This window comes from Engystomops pustulosus, chromosome 1, assembly GCF_040894005.1.
Source record: "Engystomops pustulosus chromosome 1, aEngPut4.maternal, whole genome shotgun sequence".
Lineage (NCBI taxonomy): Eukaryota > Metazoa > Chordata > Amphibia > Anura > Leptodactylidae > Engystomops > Engystomops pustulosus.
The window spans coordinates 127,135,013-127,159,138 of record NC_092411.1 but is presented as its reverse complement, the minus strand read 5'-3'; the positions used below and the strand labels follow the sequence as shown (position 1 = coordinate 127,159,138).

Genomic DNA, 24,126 nt, shown 5'->3' with positions numbered 1-24,126 from the left:
AGTGATACATAGATATGGATCAAGCTAGATTAACTGAAGAAATAAGATGCATGGAAGTGTCTTAAAATTGTATACAAGCTTCTTGTTTCCCAACAGAATATAAATCCGGCTTGCCTCATTACACAGACACGATGTATGCATAAAATACAAAATCATTGTAGCTTCCCCACCCCTCTTCCCGCCCCAGGCAGGATATGGAGCATCCATTGCTTTGTTGTTTATAGCTCAGGATCAAGAATCACACTGATAATTGCTATGCTTGCTTTACATCAAATTATGTGGCAAAACTGCAGTCTCAAGACTTTTTTCCCCTCTCCTTGTAGTTCAGAAGCTCCATTCCTATTAATATTTCAGAAGCACTCATTTTATGTCTCTTTTATGTATCACTCAATAAAAAATGCTGGTGGCTCTTCAACAATATGTTAAAAACTTCATCCAACACAGAAGGATAAGGAACAGTCAAATTGATTTTCTTTGTAATAAAGGGGTTTTCTGTATTATGTGGTCACTGGGGGTATAATACTCAATATCCCTGATGAGGGAGCCTGATGAGTAAATGAGTGAATGAGTAAGACTGAAGAGTGAATGAGGGAGCATGGATGGTTGCTACACTGCAGGCACACTCATCTGCTTACTGACCAGCCTATCTATCTGCCTAAGTTTTATAGAAGTTGTTCTAGTTGTAGAGAATCACATAGTCATTGAAAATCATTCAATTGCTGTATATTACCTGTATTGATTACCTAATTAACTATATATATTCAATTCTAGAAATTCTTAATGCAATCTACATTGGGCCTTCAAAAGGTCTTTTTTTACCCACCAATATCATGCCAATATGCTATAATTAACCCAACCCTTTGGCTGGGCATTCTGGATTTTATTTTTATTACCACATGTATTTGAGTATAAGCCGAGTTTCTCCCCGCAGTACCTCTTTAGGTATCCGGCCACGCCGGCAGATGCATGTCTATGCAATCTGCCAGCACACATACTATGACGCAGCAGTATTGCCTCTTGCTGACCTCACAGTGTGTGTGCCAGCAGATCGCATAGATGTGCATACGTTGCCCCAGTCCGGAGCCCGTAGAGGTGCTGCTGGGTCATCCTCGGAGGGTGAGTACTAACTTTATTTTTTAATGTGGTACTTTGCTGAGCATGGTATTAAGGGGTGCTCTCTTCTGGGTATTATATTAATGGGGCACTCTGCTGGGCATTATATTAAGAGGTGCTCTCTGCTGGGTATTACATTAAGAGGTGCTCTCTGCTGGGCATTATAGTAAGGAAGGGACTCTGCTGGCCATTATATTAAGGGGGCACTCTGCTGGGTATTATATTATTGGAGCAACTTGCTGGACATTATATTAATGGGGGGCACTCTGCTGGGCATTATATAAGAAGGGGGCACTTTGTTGGACTTTTTATAAAGAGTCACTGTGCTGCACATTTTATTAAGGGGGCCACTCTGCTGGGCATTATAGTAAGGAAGGGACTCTGCTGGCCATTATATTAAGGTGGCACTCTGCTAAGCATTATATTAAAGGGGGCACTCTGCTGGACATTATTCTAATGGGGACATTCTGATGGACATTATTTTAATCAGGGCACTCTGCTGGACATAATAATAATGAGGGCAGTCTGCTGGACATTAAAATAATGAAGGCAGTCTGCTGAGCATTATAATAATGGTTACACTCTGCTGGACATAATTTTAAAGGGGAACTCTGCTGGATATTAGATTAATGGGGAAACTTTGCTGGATATTTTAATAGTGAGGGCACTCTGCTGGACATTATAATAATGTGGGCACTCTGCTGGACATTATAATAATGCTGAGCAATCTGCTGGACATTATTTTAGAGGGGGTACTCTGCTAGACATTACATTAATGGGGCACTGTACTGGATATTTTAATAGTGAGGGAATTCTGCTGTACATTATAATATTGCGGGCACTCTGATGGATATTCTATTAATTGGAGGAGCTGCTATGGACATTTTCTTGATGAGCAGAGACTTCTGCACATTTAATTAGAGAGTAACAGCTGCATTTCACACCCTAGACTTATACTCGTGTCAGTATGTTTTCCCAGTTTTTGTGGTACAATTAGGGGCCTCGGCTTATACTTCGGTTGGCTTATACTCGAGTATAAACGGTAGTTTAATATGATATATAGTTTAGAAAATGAGAATCAATAACATATGTGTTCTTTTCCTTCTATTTCTTTTCCCTATTATTTAATATTGTTAAATACGTGTATTAATAATGTAAATGTAATTAATTTATTATTACTATGTATTATTATAAATTCATTATTTAATTATTAATTATAATTAATTAATAATAATAATAATATAATATTATTAATGAATGAAACTATTTATTCCCATGGTGCTGTATATTCAATAAAGAACAAATAGAAGCAAATGGAGATCTTTCAATCGGTCAATGTCAGAATTCTGGAGTAATTTGCACATTTATGAAGGGTTTGCACAAAAAAAGAGTGAAGTCTTGTGAAAAGTGGCAAGGCCTAGTCCCTGCGCCATAAAATTAATTTGTAATCTAGACGAACTAATAGCTGGTCTTCAGTAGACTACACAGTTGGAAAATACTCCAGATATATAATGAAGCATGATTTATTTGGCGCGGAATAAGTCTGTGAAGTCTACATTGGGCTACAGTTATTAAAGTGTTTGCACCAGTTTTTTTGTCTGACTTTGCACTATAAGAAAGTACAAACTGCTTGTACATGTATTTATAAAGTGCCTGCACCAGTTTTGTGTCACGGCTGCCCTGTGTCCGACAAGACAGAAAAAAATGTGCAACAATTGGGGCTTTAGAGCTTAGTGAAACCGAATAAGACTATGGAGTCCACTTGCTGACATTTGTTAAGTAGATATATTAGAAAGCACAATTTGGAGACTACACATACTAGCTCTACTATGGAGGAACCCAAGTGGATAACCATATTGTATAAGCAAATGTTCTGCATGTTTGTACAATTAAGTAAGTTGGGCAGCTTGTAAGACTGAGCTATTAAAATTTTACTTCTAAGACAATTCTGCACATAAAGTAATCTGCTTTCACTATATTCCTAAACGGAAGATAGAAAACCATTTCAAGAAAACAGTGATGTCACGGATGTCCCCGCAATCCATGTCATGCATTGCAGGCGCACCCGTACTCCTCGCTGTGGCAATATGTCTCCCCCATCCCCGGACTTCCCTGTCCTGGCTCCTGGCTGTGCTCTGGGTCCCGGCGTGCAGGCCTCACGCCTTCTGACTTCCAGTCTGTGCACTCCAGCTGCTAGGGAACACGCACATTTCTCAGAACTTAAAGGGCCAGTTTTTCTGGGTTTCCTATATAACTCGGGAGCTCCCTTCACCCCTGGCCGGATCTTTGAGTCTTCACACTGAAGTGAAAGCCTCCTGTGTGTATCCTGTGGTCCATGTCCGGTGGCCGTATCCTGTGGTCTATGTCCGGTGGTCCAAATCCTGTGGTCCATGTCCGGTGGTCCATATCCTGTGGTCCGTGTTCAGTGGTCCGTATCCTGTGGTCTGTGTTCAGTGGTCCGTAATCTGTGGTTGATCCCATGCTCCTGCTGTGCGTTCCAGGGTTCCTGCCCAGCGGTGTCTTCAGTCTGTTCCAGCGTTACCATTTTTCCTCTGCGTTCCTGCTCTCATCTCAGGTTGTGACTGTTTTCCTGCATTTGTTACCTTGGCTGCCACCACGGGTCTCATACCATCCCCCGCGCTGGTCCTGAGGGTCCAAAGACTCTTCCCAAAGAGACTCTGACAGTTCTACCATCACAAACTGTGACAGGTGAAAATTGAAAAGTGAAATATATTTGAACTTGTCCATCTATAAATAAGTGCACATGTTGCCTTTAATTAAAAGTTATTTTGAGAAGATTTACTACCTCGCTGCTGTAAACCAATTAACCGGACAAAAGAATGCAGCGTGAGATTTAGCATGAGGTTCAGAGAAGTTGATTACAATTGTGGTTTTTATGTTTGTTCTGTACTTCGATATTAAAATTTAATCAGACAGGGTATCTCTTGTGATCAAATTTAATCAACTAATTTGCTAGTATTCTGTGCTTAATAGTTTTGATTGCATTTTGGCATTTACATTAATTGAGCTAATTATGAATCTATGAATAGACATTTAGATACAGTCTTTCCAAATCCCTTGCTGCAAATTTCTAGCTCAACAAGCAAAAAAGAAGAAATATCCAATGCCATTCATCAAGATGATTTTATGTGTTCTGAATATTATTTACTCATTGAAGAATTTCAAGTTTAATTTTTAGCAGAATGACCAGACATTGCAAAAATTGTGCATTGCTGGTATGCAGTCTCCAGTTCTTTTGCTCTATCAGTATATCAGTAAAAGTACAAAATGGTCTTGAATATATTATTCTACTGGTATTGAAAGAGAAACACTGATTTTTCATAAAATTTTGCATATATATAACACCTGTGTGAAACACTGTACACTGACTGGTGGAACTATCCATGTTAAAACATATCAGTTATGACTAAATCTAAGCACTGTGATTATGATAACCTTCTTATATTTTTTTTACCATGGCCTTGTTCACTCTAAAATCAACTTTCAAAATTATTCTAATGGGCTTCTGGTGTGTTACCAGAGCGCCCCCCCCCCCACCCTGTGGTTTAGCTTCAGGTTTATTACACTGTCTCCCCTTGCAGCTCTCTGGATAATTCCCCCTCCCTTTGCCCAATGAAATTTCACTGCAGCATGGAGGGATTTTGGTAATGCCCCAAGAGCCCTTCAGGCATATTACCATAATTTTAAAAGTTGACTTTAGAAGGAGGAGGTCATGGATAACTATTATGAGAAATGTCCCAGGTTTATCATGCTTGATTTTGATGGCAGATTTCCTTTAACCCTTTCACGACCCGTGGTGTAATAGCACGTCACGGGTTGAGCCCTCTCCATAGCTGGTAAGTCTTTGCTGCATATCGCAGCAAACACATACCGGTAACACCGGGTGTTAACCTGCACTTCGTTGCAGCTTCAAAAAGTTTTTTTTTAAATTAAAAAAACCTAAAAATTCTAATCACCCCCCTCTCCTTAGAACTGATATAAATATAAATAAACGGTAAAAATCATAAACACATCAGATATCGCCGCTTCTGAAAATGCCCAATCTATCAAAATATAATAACGGGTTTTAATTGCGTTTAACCCTGTAACAGAAAATAGTGCCAGAATTGGAAAATGGCACTTTTTTGCCATTTTGAAAAATATAAAAAATGTAATAAAAAGTGATCAGAAGGTGGCACAGCCCTAAAAATGTTAGCATTGAAAAATGCAAAGAATGACACCACACACAGCTACGTACACCAAAGTATGAAAAAGTTATTAGCGCCAGAATGTGACAAAATCTGAAGAAAAAAAAATTTGCCCAGGAGGTTTTAAGTTTTGTAAATGTATGAAAACATTATAAAACCTATACAAATTTGGAATCCCAGTAATCACAACGACCCAAAGAATAAAGTAGTGGTGCACAGTGAAAGCCGTAAAATCCAAGCCCACAAGAAAACGTTGTGTTTTTTCACCAATTTCACTGCGGGAAGAATAAATACCATCACTATGAAGTGCAGTTTGTAATGCAGAGCTGTCACACAGCTCTTTTGTGTGAAAAAAAAAAAGTTAGAGAATTTTGACTGTGGGGAGTGAAAAATAGAAATGAAAAAAACAAAAAAGGGCCGGGTCCTTAAAGGGTTAAGGAGTATTCCAGGATTCTTCAGGTGATCAATATTTTGACAGATTACAAAATTTGAGATTATTCAGTTTAGAAACTACTGAGGGGAGACCTTATTACAATGTACAAATACCTGAACAGACAGTACAAGGACCACTCCAAAGATCTTTTTATACCTAGGCCTGTGACCAGGACAAGGGGGCATCCTCTACACCTAGAATAGAGGCAGTTCTACCATCGCCATAGACAAAGGTTCTTTACTGTAAGAGCAGTGAGACTATGGAACTCTCTGCCGCAGGAGGTTGTTATGGCGGACTCTGTGTATATGTTCAAGAGGGGCCTGGATGACTTTCTGTAGATAAAAAAATATCACGGGTTATGGGGAAAAAACATTTATTTAGTTCTTAAAGATTGGACTTGATGGTCTTGCATCTTTTTCTGGCCTTATATACTATTATATTGGATAGGCAAAAGACTGACATCCAGCACTAACACCAATAAGCTGTTTGAAGCAGTTCCCCACTTAGCCTTCCCAACCCTATGAGGTCACGTCCTTTGGTGACATGGTCTGTTTACAGATCTTTCCCATTTAAGGTACAGCCTAAAACAACACTGCCCCTAATATGTTCCCATAACAAAAAAAGGATAACTCAATTCCTGAATACTCTGCAATTTAACCTAATCCTAATACTACATTAGCAATCATATATAATAGAAATTCATAATTGTGGGAGTAGCTTTGTCACTAACATTAGTCCCAATTCTCTTGTGCAATCCGGAAGCCTCTTCTCCATCTTCACTCTTTTCCTTCTTCTTTTTCTTTGTGTGGTCCATTATGACCAGCTACCTCACTGGAGACACCTATGATGTTCCATCCTGTACTTTGCACAATCCCGTGATGTTGCCTGTATTTTGCTGTGAGTGTTCACAACTGTGTCTTCGCTCAGCCATAGCTCTGATACACTGCACATGTGCATAGCTACATCACAGACAAGATGGCGCCCATTTGATTCCACCTATTCAAACAACATCCTAGAAGCAGACAGACGCAAGGGGGAGAAGAAGAAGAGACTGTGTGAGTGGATTAATAACCCTTGGTACTGACACTATTGGGGGGGTGTAGCTTTATTTAAATTAAGTGGGCACAATTAAAATTATTCGAGTGTAAGGTGGCCAACTCCTTTCTCTTCATAAAAAATCAATGAAAGGCATAATAGAGCGCAATATGATATACAGTATGACAGCAACATACAAATGCAACAAATCTAAAACGTAAACAACTAAAGGAATAGGTTTTTTCCATTAACGACTCAGGAACTACAGGCTAGACATGCAACCATATAACTTTTATTTGCTTTTGTATTAAACAAAGCCTGAATATGCTAAAAAAGGCAAATCAGCAAGGAATTACTTGTCTCTCTTATATCAATTTTTTTTAGTAACACATTAAAGATATCTTGGTGTGAAAGATTTCACTTCCTTTTACAACTCTCACTGTATTGTGTGAGTTGTCCCAAATTTTCGCATACAGTGATAGTGACACTACAAAATGTGTTTAATAAGTTATATATTAAATGTAAACTTTTTTTTATCATATCGCTAATAAATCTTTAAAAAAAAATTGTGTGTCACTATTGTTAACTTCTTGATGCAAAGCAAGTGTGTATATTTTTCATTTTTTAACTTTAGCATAGAATGCCCTTGGGGTATATTTTTCTTTTTTTTCAGTTGTAATAAGGGTATATATTCCAATGTAATTACAGTATCTTCAGTGGGTACGGAAAAAATTGAGACCCCTTTAAATTTGTCATTCTTTCTTTCATTGCAGACAATTGTGAAGAGCAAAAAAGTTGTTTCTTTTTTACTCATTAGAGTACGCTCTGCACACCATCTTGACAGAAAGAAAAACAAAAATGTAGATATTTTTGCTAATTTATTAAACAAGACAAACTGAAATATTACATGGTCATAAGTATTTAGACCCTTTGCTCAATATTGACTAGAATAACCTTTTGAGCTACTACAGCCATGAATCTTCTTGGGAATGATGCAACCAGTTTTTCACACCTGGATTTGGGGATCCTCTTCCATTCTTCCATGCAGATCCTTTCCATTTCCCTTAGGTGGGATAGCTCTGGTTGGGCCAGTTAAGAGTGGTCACAGAGTTGTTCTGAAGACACTGCTTTGTTATTCTAGTTGTTTGCTTAGGGTTATTGCCATTTTGAAAGGTTAACTTTTGGCTCTGAGGTCCAGAGCACTCTTGAAGAGTGCTGTCCCTGCCGCTGAAAAACACCTTGATTAGCATGATGCTGCCACCTCCATGTTTCACTGTTAGGATTGTATTTGGTAGGTGTTGAGTAGTGCCTGGTTTTCACCACATATGCCACTTAGATTTCAAAAAGTTCAATCTTTTTTCTATCAGACCAGAGAATATTATTTCTCATAGTCTGGGATTCTGCCAAAAAGCATTGACTGGTGGAGGGCTTCAGTGATAGTAGACTTAGTGGAAGTCTATCTTCCTAATGCATATCTGGATCTTGGGGTTCCTTTTACCTCTTTCACCAAGGCTGTTCTCTCATGATCACTCAGTTTGGTGGGTTGATCAGGTCGAGGAAAAGTTGTGGCCATCCCTAACTTCTTCCATTGTCGGATTATGGAGGCCACTGTGCTTTTAGGAGCTTTGAGAGCTGCAGATACTCTTTTGTAACCTTGGCCAGATTTGTGCATTGTCCTAATTCTGTCTCTGAGCTCCTTGGACAGTTCCTTCTTAAATCTCATGTGCTCTGACATGCACTGTGAGCTGTGAGGCCTTATATAGACAGGTGTGTGCTTCTCCAATTTAAATCCAAATCAGTTTAATTAGGCACAGCTGTACTCCAATGAAGGAGTAGAACAATCTTAAGGTGGATCAGAAGGAAATGTTAGTTAAATATGCGTGTCACTGCAAAGGGTCTGAATATATCATATTTCGGTTATTCTTGTTTAACAAATTAGCAAAACTATCTACATTTCTGGGGTTTTTTTCTGTGCTGATGGGGTGTAGAGTGTACATTAATGTACAAAAAAGAACATTTGATCTTACCAATTGGCTGCAATGAAAAATGTAAAGGGATCTGAATACTTTCCGTACCCACTGTTAAGCGTCACAGATAAAATTGAGTGTTTGAATACTTAAAAATTTGCATAGGGTAGTTACTCATTTTTAAAGGTTATTTACCTATTCAGATATCTTTTTACTTTTGAAGTTAATTACAATTTGTTACATTCAATATAAAGCATAAAAGGATAAATAGATGGCCAGAGAAATGTGTCAGATCTGTCAGCTTAAGCAGCTAGCACAGAGCCACAAAGGATTAACAGTTGCAGTTATTGATGTACAATATTTTAGTCCTACCAAAAAAATATGGATCCAAAAATAATCAATATGTATTTATCGGCCGTGAACTATTTTTTGTGGATCCAAATTAAGGAGTGCATATTCAAGGAACAATTCATCTGTCAAATTAAATGGGTCCCATCAAGAAACAACCTTGTTAGTGTGAATGTAGCTTTAGACTATTTATCTAATATTTCGTGTAGAACATGTGGTAATTGGGATTGTTGCCTTAATTGGAACCTAGGAGATGCCTTCCTTTAGAAGAGTATATGGCCCACATTTATTAAAGTGTTTGCGCAACCTGCAAACTGCTTGTACATGTATTTATAAAGTGTCTGCACCAGTGTTGTGTCACAGCTGCACTGTGTCCCACAAGACAGAAAAAATGTGCACCAAAAGTTAGTGCTTAGTTGGAGATTGTGCCACTGACGTACGCCACAATTCTGTCTGTGCCACAATTCTGCAGCATAAACAAAGTGCACCCAAAAAATGGTGCTTCCAGATTGTGCACCAGTTTTGATGAATCTGGAGGACTCTGCACACTCCACAGGCAAACTGCATAGTACAGACTGCAATAGTTTTGATAAACGTGGGCTTATGTGTACAGAACACCTTTTCAGTAGAAAGTTTATATATTCCTATTTGACCTTTTGGGGCAGACATTTCACCGAGAAATTTTTCAGCAGCTAAATATAATATTTAGACAGAAGCATTTTCAAGATTTCCTCACATGTAATAAATATTTATGTGCTTAAGTTCTGTGCAATTTGTCCAGAGGTGGAAAGAGAGAGAAACCATTTATGTGGGTGTCTATCTTATCTCTGTACATTTTCAAATGGCCTGAATAGCATAGTGCTTGCCATGGGCCATGGACACAGATTATTTTCTAACCACCAATAATATGAATGGACATTAGAAAATTGCAATTCTCAGCACGGCTTTGAGAGTCGCAGATTCACTTGCTATCAAAGTACAAAGTACATTAGGTTTACTTGAAATATTGCTAGTACTTGCACATACACAAAGACAGGACCATATAAGCACAGGATATGTGGAATATTACTGCTGCACTTTGGCTGGCAGACAGCAAACTCTTCCAATCAATATGACTTTTCAGATCTCCTACCATATCTATTTCTTTAATAATTGGGTCCAAGGAGGCTTTTCCAATTTATGCCAGCAAGGTAACTCAGTCACTAGCAAAGTGGAAAACACAGGCTATCTGCTGTTACATTTTAACAAACTCACACATTTAATGAACCATTTTTCTGACTTCAAAAGTATTGCAGAATTTAGTTAAAGAACACTGTGTTAGCCACTAGATAAACCAGTCATTTTGTGTATGTTTCTATTTCACCTCCGCTGCCTTGCATAGCTCATCTAATAATAGTTTTTTTTTTCTATGACCTAGTTCAGTTTACTTCTGAAGAGTAAGAAAAAACTGGTAATACCATTAAAAGTTAACTTTTGTCTTGCTTTTTTTTTTAATTTTTGAGACTTTTCATGGTACTCGTGCTCATTTACAACTTTTAGACAAACATTGTCTAGGTTTCTGCAGTGTTTTTCTTGAATTATCCCTTGAATACAAATGTGAAAGTTTTTTGGCTCAAATGTACGGCTGCCCCTGAAAAGACGTAGAAATTAGCTAAAAACTGATTGCAACCACTAAGATACATTTCACAAGCAGAAAAGCCAAGAAAAGTCCCAAAACACAGCTGGCCAAAGCCTGACTTATGATACGTGTGCCTCAAAATACTTTCTAAGGCTGCATGTTCATGAACGTATGCCCGCCGGGCCATAGCCGGGCAGGCATATGTTCGGCCCCATAAAGGGGAAGAGGGGTGACCCCTCCCATCTCCATAGCAATGCATGTCGTACAGGCCGTAACATGGGGAAAGATAGGACATGTCCTATTTTTTCCCATGAATGGAGCGGTATGGTGCCATAGCCAGCTCTCTCCCTTTGAACTAGTTTGAGCTAGGAGATGTGGTCTACATAAAGGGCCATTCATTTCTTTTACACTGCAAGATAAAGATCTGGACAAAGGATGCCTCATCTACATTCTTACCTGAACACCAGTGGATTTAGATGTAAAATCCTGTTTAGAAAGAAGTCATCATTATGATATGGCCTATTAAATGTATACCTAATTCTAGCATTAAAGTCATGATAAGAAGTTCAACAAAAATTTAAAAGCAATTAGATAAAAAATGAATTCATTGAAAAAAAATATAAAAGGAGCTTTCTAGTATCAGAACAAGATGGCTGCTATTTTTAGAAACAGCACCATAAATGTAAATCAGCTTTATCTGGTATTGTACCACAGACCTCTGAAATGGATGTCACTAAGCTTCAATACTGTGGATAGATGTGACAGTGTAATGCTGCATTGACTATTTAAAAGAGAAATCCGGGCCAAACATATAAACGACCTGTCCATGACCAAGAAACAAAAAATGTCCTTCCTTTTAAATTGTTGCTTTATTTACCCAAGTTTGTTGCATATTGTAATTTTATTATGTTTTTTTTGCCCAAACTTTGCATATAAATTTAATCAAGACGCATTTTCATCCCTTAATCTTTCATTTTAACCAACTAAATTAACATGTTTGTTAACATATATGAATCTTAAAAGGCAAATAAGTAAATGGCTTCTTTTTTGAAGAAAAAAGTAACATATTTGCACAGCTCTGCATCTTTTGCATAGTCTGCTTGATCAAATTTTTAACTTCTTAAGACCAGGGTCGGACTGGGGGGCCTAGGGCCTACCAGTGAAATTGATCCTGGAGGCCCACCTATTGCTACATGGGAATTTTGTATGCTATAAAAATCAGGTTAACTGACTTCCAATTCCCACATAGGATTCAGTGTGAATCAGCCAGGTTGTGAAATCAGCAGAAAAGAGCTATTTAAAATGAAAAAGTTTTTTAATCCCTTAGTGGAGACAAGGGCTGGTGTAACAAAAAAAGTGACTGTGATTGAAAGTACCAAGTAGGAGTTCAGCCAATGAGTGGCCTTCTCAGACAATAAGACCTCCCATGGTCCAAGAGGCGCACTCATTGGATGTAGTGGGTTATGTGACAACCCCCAATGCCTTATGATCAGACACAGGGATCAACGTGGGTATCAGAAACCTAGTAAAAAACCTAGTAAAAAAGTTCAGCAGCTTAACTCTCACTCTGGACAGGCTGAACACACTGCAACTGGTTCCTGAGGGAGATTGCAGGTATTGCAGGGCTTTCTTTCTTGTAGCGCAGGCAGTGACTTCAGCACTGTTTCCTTCTGCAAGTCACAGCAATACGCGATCGCGGGTATCCAAGGACCTGAGTGCGATCTAACCAGCGCAGCGTTCTTGGATACCTGGGATCGCTTGGAGATTGCTACTGTTTTGAAGCCGCTGCCTGTGCTACAAGACAGGAAAGTTATAAAGATTGTGGCTTACTACTGTACAGTAGTGTCAGTTCGTTGTTAAAGTGCCTCTGTTAATCATGTGCAGCATCTTTAGTATGCTCCGGAAAGCTGCTGCCCGGCGTTTCCAAGAACGCTTGTGCTGGTGAGATTGAGGATAATCAAGGACGTGTGCGCAATCTATTGGTTTGCAGTAGGAAACATGAGATATCTTACAGGAGAAACTAAGGACCCTATGCGCTGGGGAAAGTATGGGTGAGTGTTTATAAGATCTTACAGGATGTCACCAGCGCATGCATCCCTAGTTACCTTGGTTATCGTACATACTATAGATACAGCAATTACAGTACACACCACTGATCACCATTTTAGAATAGCAGCTGTTGGTGTATTGTATGTGAAAGTTATGTACATCTACAAAATATACCAGATCCGACTGCATACAAATTCAACTTAAGAACATACCTATAGTCCCTGCCTATGTTACAATATTCTAATACCTGTTTCTTTTTTATAGTTCAGTTTACAGAGTTTGGTAAGGTGTAACTTTTTGTGGGATAAGATGATGTTTGCATAGATATCACATACTAAAATTCATAAGCATTTGATCACTTTTTCCACATAAGTTGGGTGGTAGGATTGTGTGGTGGCCTCCTACACAGAGAAACAGGTTATTTGTATAAATAAAAGTGCATTACATTTCAGGATTTGCCCTAAAAAGGGATATCCTTACTTTCATTAGATGCACCTACCACCATATATACCTAAATAGTTAGATCCGTAGTGGTAGGTTTCCTTTAAATAAAGATGTTGACACATGTAAAAACTGAGAAACAGAAATCAGAAAAACTCATGAACCCTTAGGTCATCAGCATGCATTTGGCATTTAAGATCTTACTGTTTGAGGAGTTTATCTTGTGATTATTTGATAATTAACATAACACATTACAACACTTCGTGTTGCTGTCAGTATACAAATGATGGACATTATTTAAGGTCTGAAGGTTACTTTGTGAAGATAGAATGAAAAAAAATGATTATTCAATTTATTCAGTAATTGACTTTGGTTGGATATGTTTTGTATACAAGTTTCTAAAGATGCAATTATCAAAGCTTTGAGAAGCTTGAAATTGAAAAGTGAGACCAAACATCATAAAAATACAAATCTTTTGAATAAAGCATTTATCTATTGGAATGCCATTACTGCTTACTGCATTATAGCTAAACAAGAGTTCTTACAGACCATTAAGGAATCTAGCCAAGGACCCAGATGCTATTGCAGTACAAAAAACATTGCAAAGCTTGGCACCTGGGTCTTGCAGCTGCCAGACATGCCTTGTGAGTGCCCACACAGGATGTATCCAATGCTTGAGCAAAAGACTCAAAATAAGCCCTTAGAGGATCACTGTTACAATCAACTTAGCTGAACACTGCCAAACACATTTTACAGAAACATGCATACCCTAGAGAGACCCAAAGTTTGCATGCTGCTTTAAATTACTATGTGGAAACATTATGGGAGTCAATCTTTCGTATTATGAACAAAAGGATAAAAGGAGGAAATATGTTGCTGGTGAAAAGGTGACAGTCAAATAGCTTTGGGCATGTAAACATATTATGTACGTTCTCACAATTTCCAAAGTACCCTGCTATGAAGAAGAAAATACTTGTTTTATTCTTAGATTCTTTTACTTAGATAATGAAATTCTATTCAGTTCAGACCATGACCTTCAGAGGTCAGAAAACAAGAAGTTTCTTTAAAGAACTTGCATATAGGAATGTAGAATACTCACAAAAGATTGCAACTACAATACCAACAATAATATTAGACATGATAATAGAAATAATAATAACAATACAAATATAAAAGAGTTTATGGAAATTTCATACATATTTCATATATATTAAACATATTCTCTATATCAGTGATGGCGAACCTTTTAGAGGCCGAGTGCCCAAACTACAACAAAGACCCGCTTATTTATCGCAAAGTGCCAACACAGAAATTTAATTTGTGATTTATACTCCCTACTCTGTCACAGTTTTCATTGATACCAGCACCTGAGGACACCAATAAAGCAGAAAATAGTCCCAGGTTGAGCTGTCACTTTAATATAGCTCTGTGCACAGCAAGTCCTGGGCTGTCTGGGACTGTAGGAAGATAGCTGGAGTCATCTCTGGTGATGGCCTGGGTGCCCACAGAAAGGGCTTTGAGTGCCACCTCTGGCACCAGTGCCATAGGTTCGCCACCACTGCTCTATATGTTTGGTTTAGTCAGTACACACAAAAAAATGTTCTTTAAAGGGGTTATTGTTTCCAGTAGAGAATTAAAATATCAACTTCGGGAGGTGGGCAAATGTGATGCCCTTTATCAGTACATTGGCTTCTAAATGTCAATGTCCTATCAAAATGACTGAAAATGGCAGTTCAGTGCAGCCATTTTGTTCAGTTGCAAATCTCAGCAGAAGCACCGTACAAAAGCTTATTATTTTCATAGTTTAAGCTACAGAACTGTAAGTGTCTACATGAAAATAAATGAGAAATGTTGTCAGTGAACATTGCAAGTGTTTTCCGTACATACATTTTCCTAACAGGAACAAGTTACCTCAGATGACATCAGCAGTCATTGTGCATGCATTTTTATAGTTTTTTTTTAAATTTGACTAATGAATATGCTTGTAACAATGGAGTTTATGAAGCACAGGCTTTGATTGTTGGCTATGATGAACAAGGCTGTGATTTTTTTTCAGGGCCAGATTTGACGCACAAGGCTTTTCTGTATTCAGAAAGAACAAAACTCAAATATATTCATTTCGTCAATATAAACATATCACATATAGATTTATATCACGTCCCAAATAAGCACTCTTAAAGTTTTTTTGTATGAAAATTTACATTTTTAAAGCAAGGCATTCAGGCATCTCTTGAACATCTACAAAGTATCATCAGTTTAATAGTCTTATTGCTCTTTTATTAATGAACTGCCTCCCCTCTAGGGGTACTGGATACCCCAAGTCTATGGTGATGGTAAAACCGCCTCTCTTCTAGGTGTAGAAGCTCTCCCTTGTCCATGCCAGAGGCCTAGGTTTAAAAAGACATAAAAATAAATTTATAAATTGTAATGAGGCCATTTAATCTGTCACTGTATTCTAGTCTGCCATTCCGTTCATAAGCGTAGTTGCTCTCCTCTGCACCCGTTCCAGTTCTATTTCCTTTCCTGTTGTCCAAAATTATACATGATATTCCAAGTGGGGTCTGATCTGTGATGCCATGAGAATTTCCTGTTTTCCAGTTAAGAAGGTGGTCTTTAATAGACTGGCCCTTTCATGGTCCTCATCTGCATCCACCATAACCTCCAAGGTATTCCTCAGAGGACCACACTTTCAATGTAAAGAGGAATCCATCACCAATAAAAAATATGACTGAATTCTTATATTGTCCCTTACCAATTTTTGACTTCCTTAACATCTTCCATAAAGTTTACATATGCATTTTCGTATACTAGGTAGGGGTAACCAATGATTTTCTTCATTGACTTGTGTCTGCGTGCTTTATGCAAAGGTTTACTTCCCCTTTTATTGTATGCTCTAATAGAGATGTAAAGATCTGTGGCCATATCTTATAAAATATAAAGAAAAACACTAAATTCATCAGGGAAACAACAGCCATATGAATTATGTAATTCAGAATTTTTAAGAGGTTTAACCACTGGCAACAGAAGTGAGCTCTAAATTAGCTCCGGGCTTGCATATCTTTATAACGTACTCTATCGATATCGATAACGTACTCTAGTAAATTTGGCATGCTGAGGCGTAATCGCCCATTATTTATTAAAGTAGCAAATGGGGCACAAAAGCCCCCAAAAATCCAAATTTCAATGGCATGTGCCAGAAATTGTGATTTTATGTCTTGCATTGTCAGAATACTGGTGTTCATGGCATGATGCATCTTCCTCGGTAACCTTAATGGGTTCATACATTGTATGAATAACTTGAACAGTAATCACCAATTCTTTTTTAAAAAGTCTGTGTATGAGTCACTACCTAGTGATGTAAGTTTCTAATTTACTGATATGCATTGTTCTCCTTTACTTTGAAGAGGAGTATTTGTAGGAACTGCAGTGTGCAGGTGTAGTCCTGTGTTGCATTGACTATGGAATATTATGTTGTATTTTAGTCACCAGGTTCCTTGGTACCAGTTAACAATCATATCCAAAATCCAATATTCACATGTGATGAAATGTGAGAAATTACCTTATCTGGCCATGAAAAAGAAGGACTCCTTCTTCTCCACTATCATGGGCTTACTTGTTTGGGCCTACTTGACACTATTTGAACCTTGATACTCCAGTTTAGCTCATTGTTGATGATTTTAAGCTTTTGGCAGTCTATTTTTAATTTAATTGCATATTAACGTTTATCTAAGTTTTTATCACTGAATACTTCTGGTAGGTTCCTAATAGAAATAATCCACAAAATTTTGTCATTTCCAAGATGTTACAGTACTACAAAATTATTTTCTTTATTAAAGTACTTGAAGAAAATGAGTGACCGTTTGTGAATCTTATTTGAAGATATTTGGTAGTGTGCATAGTGTATTTTAGTAAAGCCCTTTAACTTTATATCTATAAATATGATTTGCAGGTCTGTGTAAAAAAAAAAATTGCAGCATTGTGGTAAGAGGTTGACATTTAATTTGTATGTTTGCTCAAGCCGGATTCCCGCAATGAATTACCCAAAATTAAAAGTACATTTTTAGGTTCATTTAATCAAAATGAAAAGTAGTGCTGCAAACCACCAATTACTTTCAAGGGCGGCAGGGTTGCAATAACAATGGACCTATCTATAGAAATGCACAGAGGTCTATGACAGTGATTTTGTGAACAGAACTGTAAAAAATGAAAATGCCTTATACATGATGAATTAGTGGTAAATGAGTCAATACATAATCAGCATATTTCAATTGTTCTGCAATGCAAAATGATCTAGGTTACTACACTGAAAATGACAACAATAGTATCAGTGGCACAGCAGAACGCTGGCCTCAACCCTTTCTAGCCGCAAATATTCAGCTCCTTTCTCAGGAGGAAAGAAATTGTCAAGACAGAATTTGTTATCTGGGAATTAAGTTTCAATGATATACAGTGTGCTAGACACATACAACGCATTAAAATGTCCAATTACAATGATATTTAAGTTTTAGGATACCTTGAAATAAATTGAATGCAAATAGTAGAACTTTGATTAAAAAATAGTTTTGGCTTCCATGTTTTCCAAAACTTACATTTTTGTAAAGGCACAATATACTATATGTTAGGTGACACATATGGAAGTGTGATGGATGGAACATTTAGATAAAAGGGCATTTCTCACAATACAAAGGGTACAGACAGGTTATTGGTGATCTTTCTATAGGAACTTGGCATGTAACAGATCATAGATTTGCTTCCAGCATCCTAACTCCCTCTGTCACATAGTGTAGAATGTTGGGGCATCATCAACATCATCACATATTTTTCTACACAGCCAATAAAAGGAAACAAAAGTCAAAAAGCAAATAAGATAAAAATAACATGATTTGATTAATAAATGGTTGTGTGCCAATTAGTGTTAAAAAAGTTTAAAAATAGCTAGAACAACACCACTAGCCTTTTACTTTATGTGGGGTCAAATGAAAAAAAGCATCTCTCACATAGTAGAGAATGCAGCCACAACAATAAATAGGACACTTTCCGAATATTTTATGATGAAACATAAAATCAGATGCAGTCCTATGATGTGCTCAAATCCAACTAAATGTGTTTAGAAATGCCAACCTAGTAACTCACCAATATCTAAATTTGAATTGAGCCAGCTGCTATGCCTTAACACCTGCAGCTAAGATCCTTCTGCTTATTTCTAGCAGTAACAGTGCTGACACTGCACACTGTGTCTGTAATTAAGATTTATCTATTCTTATGACAACCCAATAGTCACAGAGACCAATTACCCCAGTTTGGGGTTACAATTATAAAGTATACAGTTCCTACTTACATACAAATTCAACTTCAGAACAAACCTGCAGAACCTATCTTGTATGTAACTGCATGTACTGCAATTTTCAGTATTACACTAGGTTTATATTAGACTTACACTTGCTAATTCTGTAGCGGTTTTCTATGCAGTTGACCTTATTTATAACACAAACAAGACTTATATAACACACCGTTTGTAATTGTACTGATAAAAAAAGATGATATCACAGCTTGTTCACACCTCTTATCTGTACAGTGTATGCCTAGAAAACGCTCCATAAACCTCAATGAGTGGGCACTAGACCATTGTGACCATGAGGCAATACATATCACTAAATGCTGCTACTAGAGGTCAAGCAAGATAGAAGGACCCATTATCATAAACAGAAAATAAAATGAAATAATATGAAAAAAATGATATGTTTATGGATTAGAATATAGAATTATTTAACTGACTTTTAATTCCAGGTCCAGCAAATAGTCACTTAACAGTCACAAATCTTTATGTGCATAACTATTAAAATGATATATAATGAAGTGGTGATGGAATAACTATCTGGTGTAATAAGTATTTTATTTTAATATAGATGTTAGACATTATTTAGTAAAAGAAAAGAGAAGATGGGGGTCGTCTATCTTATCTCTATTTGTTTTGGCTAGTTTTTCCCTGTCTTTTTTACAACCTGCTAATTTGGTAATTAATCTATCAATCTCACTTTTTCCTTGTGTAAAAATTTTTTTTCATATCTCTTTTTGAGACATTTGTTACAAATGTCTTAAAAATGTAACACAAGTCATTTTTTTCCATTTTCTAAGTTTTCCTTAAGTATGGTTTTGTGTGGAGTTTTTTTGCTCCAAAAAATATCGCAAATTTAAGACAATTTGAAATGGTAAATGTCATTTCTGACATTAAGCACATCTGGAATAAAAGATAAATGTGTCTTACTGACGAAAAACAAACGTTTTCAAAATGTCCCCAGAAAGGCGCATAAAAGTTTGAAAAAAGACGGGAAGAAAAATAAAGATAAATGACCCCCAATGACTAATGGACGATAATAGAAAATTACCTTGACTTTATCGATGCTGTATCTTTAGCAGAAATGGGTTATGAAGTATTTGTAAAGTCCATTCTACAAGGAAAAATAAATATATTAACACCAGCATGTCAGAAGGCCTTTCATTTCAAAAGATCACCATGCAAAAACATATGCAGACTTATCTCATATTCCCATTTCATGCCTTGTCACCCAATCCAATATGATTTCCTCTACTTTAAAGCGAGAAGATGGTTTTCATCATTTCAACTGCACATATTTCAATTTATTATTAAACTTGACATTTTATGTGGTGAGTGAAAAACCTCCTTACTCGTAGAATAACAGTTAAGAAATGATTTAAATTCAAATGATTACTGTTTTATGTCTCATGATGATAATCTTTATTGTCTTTGCTACATATTTTAGTTGGGAACTTTTACAATTTTTGAACAAAGCCGACGCAGTATATGTGTAGGGTTTATCAACAGAAATGGAGACTTTAAGTTCGTAAATACTACTTACTTTATGGGAGTACACGTATCTTCAGACTACTCGTCTGTACTGCTGAAGCATGTGTTTTTATTTTTATTTCAATCTACTCTTTTATAATGTTATACAATTTTTATCAGCATTATGTTATGCTTTACGGATATATCCAATGCACCTGTGTGCAATGTTCAGTATCTATTTAAAATGCATTAGTTCTGCCCATAGACTGCTGAGGAAATGGGCTTTTAATTATTCAACATTCAAAAGCAAACTTTATACTAGTACCAATAGATCCAATTTTATATTTTCCTTAAATGTATTAAAAAGTGAAGTAACCCCACAGTAGATTTTATATCTTTATATATTTATAATTTCAGAAAGTTTACAACTTCATCATATTTAGTTTTACTTAACATATGGCTAATAAAAAATCATCTACAAGGAAATCTTATCTTGTTTAAACTCAGATGTTTTGTACTACAGGATAATAGGCTTTTGAGCCATTTGGTTTAACAATTTAACATTTTTATTATTATTCTGCCATTTTATTTATATTAAAAAAAATATCTTAGCATTTTTATAATTTTTAAAATATATTTTTAAATATTAGGTTTACTAGTAATATAATAAAGTAAATATGGTATACAATTCTGCATTCAAAATATTTTAGATGTTTTGTAACATTAATCCGCCTAATAACTTAGGGAAGTAAAAGTTCTCAGTATTTTTTCAGTATTGTGCCTGATAAATCTTTAGAATCCAGATGTGAACGAATAAAAATAATGCAATAGGAAAACCTTTAGAAGGGATTGCAGAAGAGTATGCAAGTTGCAGATTCAGCTGCTTGATATTTCAACCTCTAAGAAAATTCAAACAAGTCCTAAACAGAGAATAAAAACAAAAAAAGACACGCACAAATGTCCTGAATTAAGATAAATGACCCCATTCATTGCCTATTAGGTACCTTGTAAGGCAGTCCCATCTTTTAACATCTAGCATGACTTTTAGGATCCCTAATGACATGATATAGGATATAAGCCAAACCGGTGTATCTATTCCAAAAAGAAACCTGTTCAAGGTAGTCAATAGCAAAGGTAATCAAGAGTCCTATCCTGAAAAATGTATTTCCATATTAGCTAGTTTAAAGGTTTTTTTTCAGCAAAAATGCTTTGTTTTGTAGTTGTATAGTTTAATCCCCTTCTCTGTGTTAGCAGATCAAACTCCTAAAGAGGTTTTGTCCATTCTCTGTAAAGTTTTCCAATTGACAACCCTTAGTCTTCTGCCTCATCAGTCAAATCAGACTGCTGACATTTTATTCTGAGGAGGTAAGAAGGTTATTCTCAGAGTTTAGTTCACGAGATGCCACTGAATAATTTGTGAATTGTTAGAATTCCCCTATAACAGGGATGGCGAACCTTTTAGAGACCGAGTGCCCAAACTACAACCAAGACCCACTTATTTGTTGCAAAGTGCCAACACAGAAATTTAATTATTGATTTATACTCCCTTCTCAGTCACATTGATACCAGCACCCTAAGGACACCAATAAAGCAGAAAATAGAAGACATTGGGATGATCATTGTTGCTTCCCTAAGGGTACCATAAACAGGAAGAATTGTCAGGGCCGGAGCAGGAGCTACAATGATAATCCAGATCTGTCCACATCTTCCCACCCCTCCAGTAGTCCCAAGTAGTGCTGTCACTTTAATATAGCTCTGCACAGCAAGTCCTGGGATGTCTGGGACTGCAGGAAGATACTTGGAGTTCTCTCTGGTGATAGCCTGGGTGCCCACAGAAAGGGCTCTGAGTGCCACCTCCGGCACCAGTGCCATAGGTTAGCCACCACTGCCCTATAATATATCTTTTGGGAGTTTGAACACAAGACCTAACACTCTATTAACAGTTGAGTCGTTGGTTCAATTGTTCTCTATAAGAGGTTTTATACTTCCTTACAGAAATAATGAACTGGTACAAAGAGATGTGTCTCTATATACCAGTCAACTGCAGGTTTGGTCAATGATGTATTTTATATGTCCAGCTGGGAAAGTTTGGTAGGCACAAATATGTCTTTATTGAACACAACTTTATGTGCCATGTTAAATCTTATATTCTCAAAAAGCTTTGCATACCAGTACATATACACTTGGATATGTTGTCAATCTTAGTCATAGCTAGGAATGTTAAGTGCCTAATGTTTTAGGTTTGGCTTTTTTAAATTAAATTTTAATACCTTAACCCTTAAAGCCAGCATCATAGGCAAGAGATGTTGGGCTACAGTACTCGCTATTATAGATATGAGCAAAAGAGACAACAAATCTTGTCCAATATAAGACTGTCTAGTCTTACTATGCACTGTCTATGTTAGAGATAGTTTAACTATCTCCCCCATTATATCTAGCATTAGGTGATAAAACAACTGATGTACAGTATATTTATTACTGTACTGGTACAAGACCATATAATGCCTGTAACTAGAGATGGGCGAATCGATTCTAATGATTCTAACTTCGGTTAGAATTTCAGGAAAAATTTGATTTGCCACGAAGCCGAAGTTTATGCTGATTCGCTGGAACAAAGTTTTTTTTTCCCCCTCATGTTTCTGCTAAATGGGCGCGAGAACAACGTGTTACATGGGGCAGAGAACTCTGGGAAGGAGAAAGGAACACCCCGATGACATCTGCAGACCTGTAAGCCAATCAGCGACCGGCAGGCTTATGTGATGTCACACAGCCCTATAAAACCCAGCCATTTTCTATCTCAGCACTTCACACTTCATGTTGTAGAGTCCAGCTGCTGCTATTGTACTGTGCGATTCTTGCTGCAATCCCTTGCTGTTCTCTAAGGTGGTTCTATATACCCCAAATAGCAGTTCTATTTAGTGACAAAATCGAATAGGAAGAAATCTGTTTGACTTTCATGCATCTGCAGTAGCGATTGGTGGACCAATCCCTGGTTGTTCTTTAAGGGGGATCTGTATACCCCAAATAGCAGTTCTTTTTAGTGACAAAATCGCATAGGAAGAAATCTGTTTGACATTCATGCATCTGCAGTCGTGAGCTGTCAGTTGTGTCAGTTTATACAGTGATTTTCGCTGAAATTACACTGTCAGTTGTGGGGTATCTGTATAATGCACATTGCATTACCTTTTGGGGGCTCTAGTTTACAGACAGATTTACGTGTCAAATCCATGTAGTTTATACAGTGATTTTTGCTGAAATTACACTGTCAGTTGCGGGGTATCTGTATAATGCACATTGCAATACCTTTTGGGGACTCTAGTTTACAGCCAGATTTACGTGTCAAATCCACGTAGTTTATACAGTGATTTTCGCTGAAATTACACTGTCAGTTGTGGGGTATCTGTATAACGCACATTGCAATACCTTTTGGGGGCTCTAGTTTACAGCCAGATTCACGTGTCAAATCCACGTAGTTTATACAGTGATTTCCGCTAAAATTACACTGTCAGTTGTGGGGTATCTGTATAACGCACATTGCAATACCTTTTGGGGGCTCTAGTTTACAGCCAGATTTACGTGTCAAATCCACGTAGTTTATAAACCACTATGTCAGACAGAAAGGTGGCCGGTGGAGCAGGCAGAGGTGGCAGCACAGTAAGGGGATGTCGCAGCAGGGGGGACTCTGTGAGGCCAGAACTGCCGTTGTCATCTAGTGGCAGTGTGTTGATCAACAACCCAAAGGTTGTTGAATGGTTGACTGGGTCATCCAATTCCTCAAATATAACATCTGACAACTCCAGCCAAGAGTCCATAGGTTCCTCTGATACAACAATTAGTTGGCATGGCCCAGGAGCAGGTCAGCAGCACTCACCTGTCCTCTATCAGGCTCTGTCCTGTTCCTTTCCCGCAGCCAGAGAGCTACTAGGTGGTCTGGGCTCAGCGCCACTATTCAGCGAGGACGAAGTGTTTGAGGACAGTCAGCAGCTGCTTTGCAGTGAAGAGGTGGGGCAGACTTCCGCTGCTTCCTGCAGTAGGCAGGCTGTGCATACTGACACCGGTGAGGAGAGTAGCAGTGACCGGGAAACGCAAATTGACCATGATGTAGCCGA

General features: G+C 37.4%; 1 protein-coding gene across 5 annotated transcripts in view; it reads right to left on the bottom strand.

Moving 5' to 3' along the window:
* Positions 1-24,126, bottom strand: part of LINGO2 (leucine rich repeat and Ig domain containing 2) — an 840,065-nt gene that overhangs the window by 698,510 nt on the left and 117,429 nt on the right. For 4 of the 5 annotated variants that reach the window (XR_011855854.1, XM_072153017.1, XM_072153028.1 and 1 more), the window contains exon 2: positions 19,599-19,661. The exons of the other annotated variant lie outside the window; for it this stretch is intronic. The gene's annotated coding sequence lies outside the window, so the exon portion shown is untranslated. The remainder of the gene's footprint in view (positions 1-19,598; positions 19,662-24,126) is intronic. 5 annotated transcript variants of the gene reach the window in all.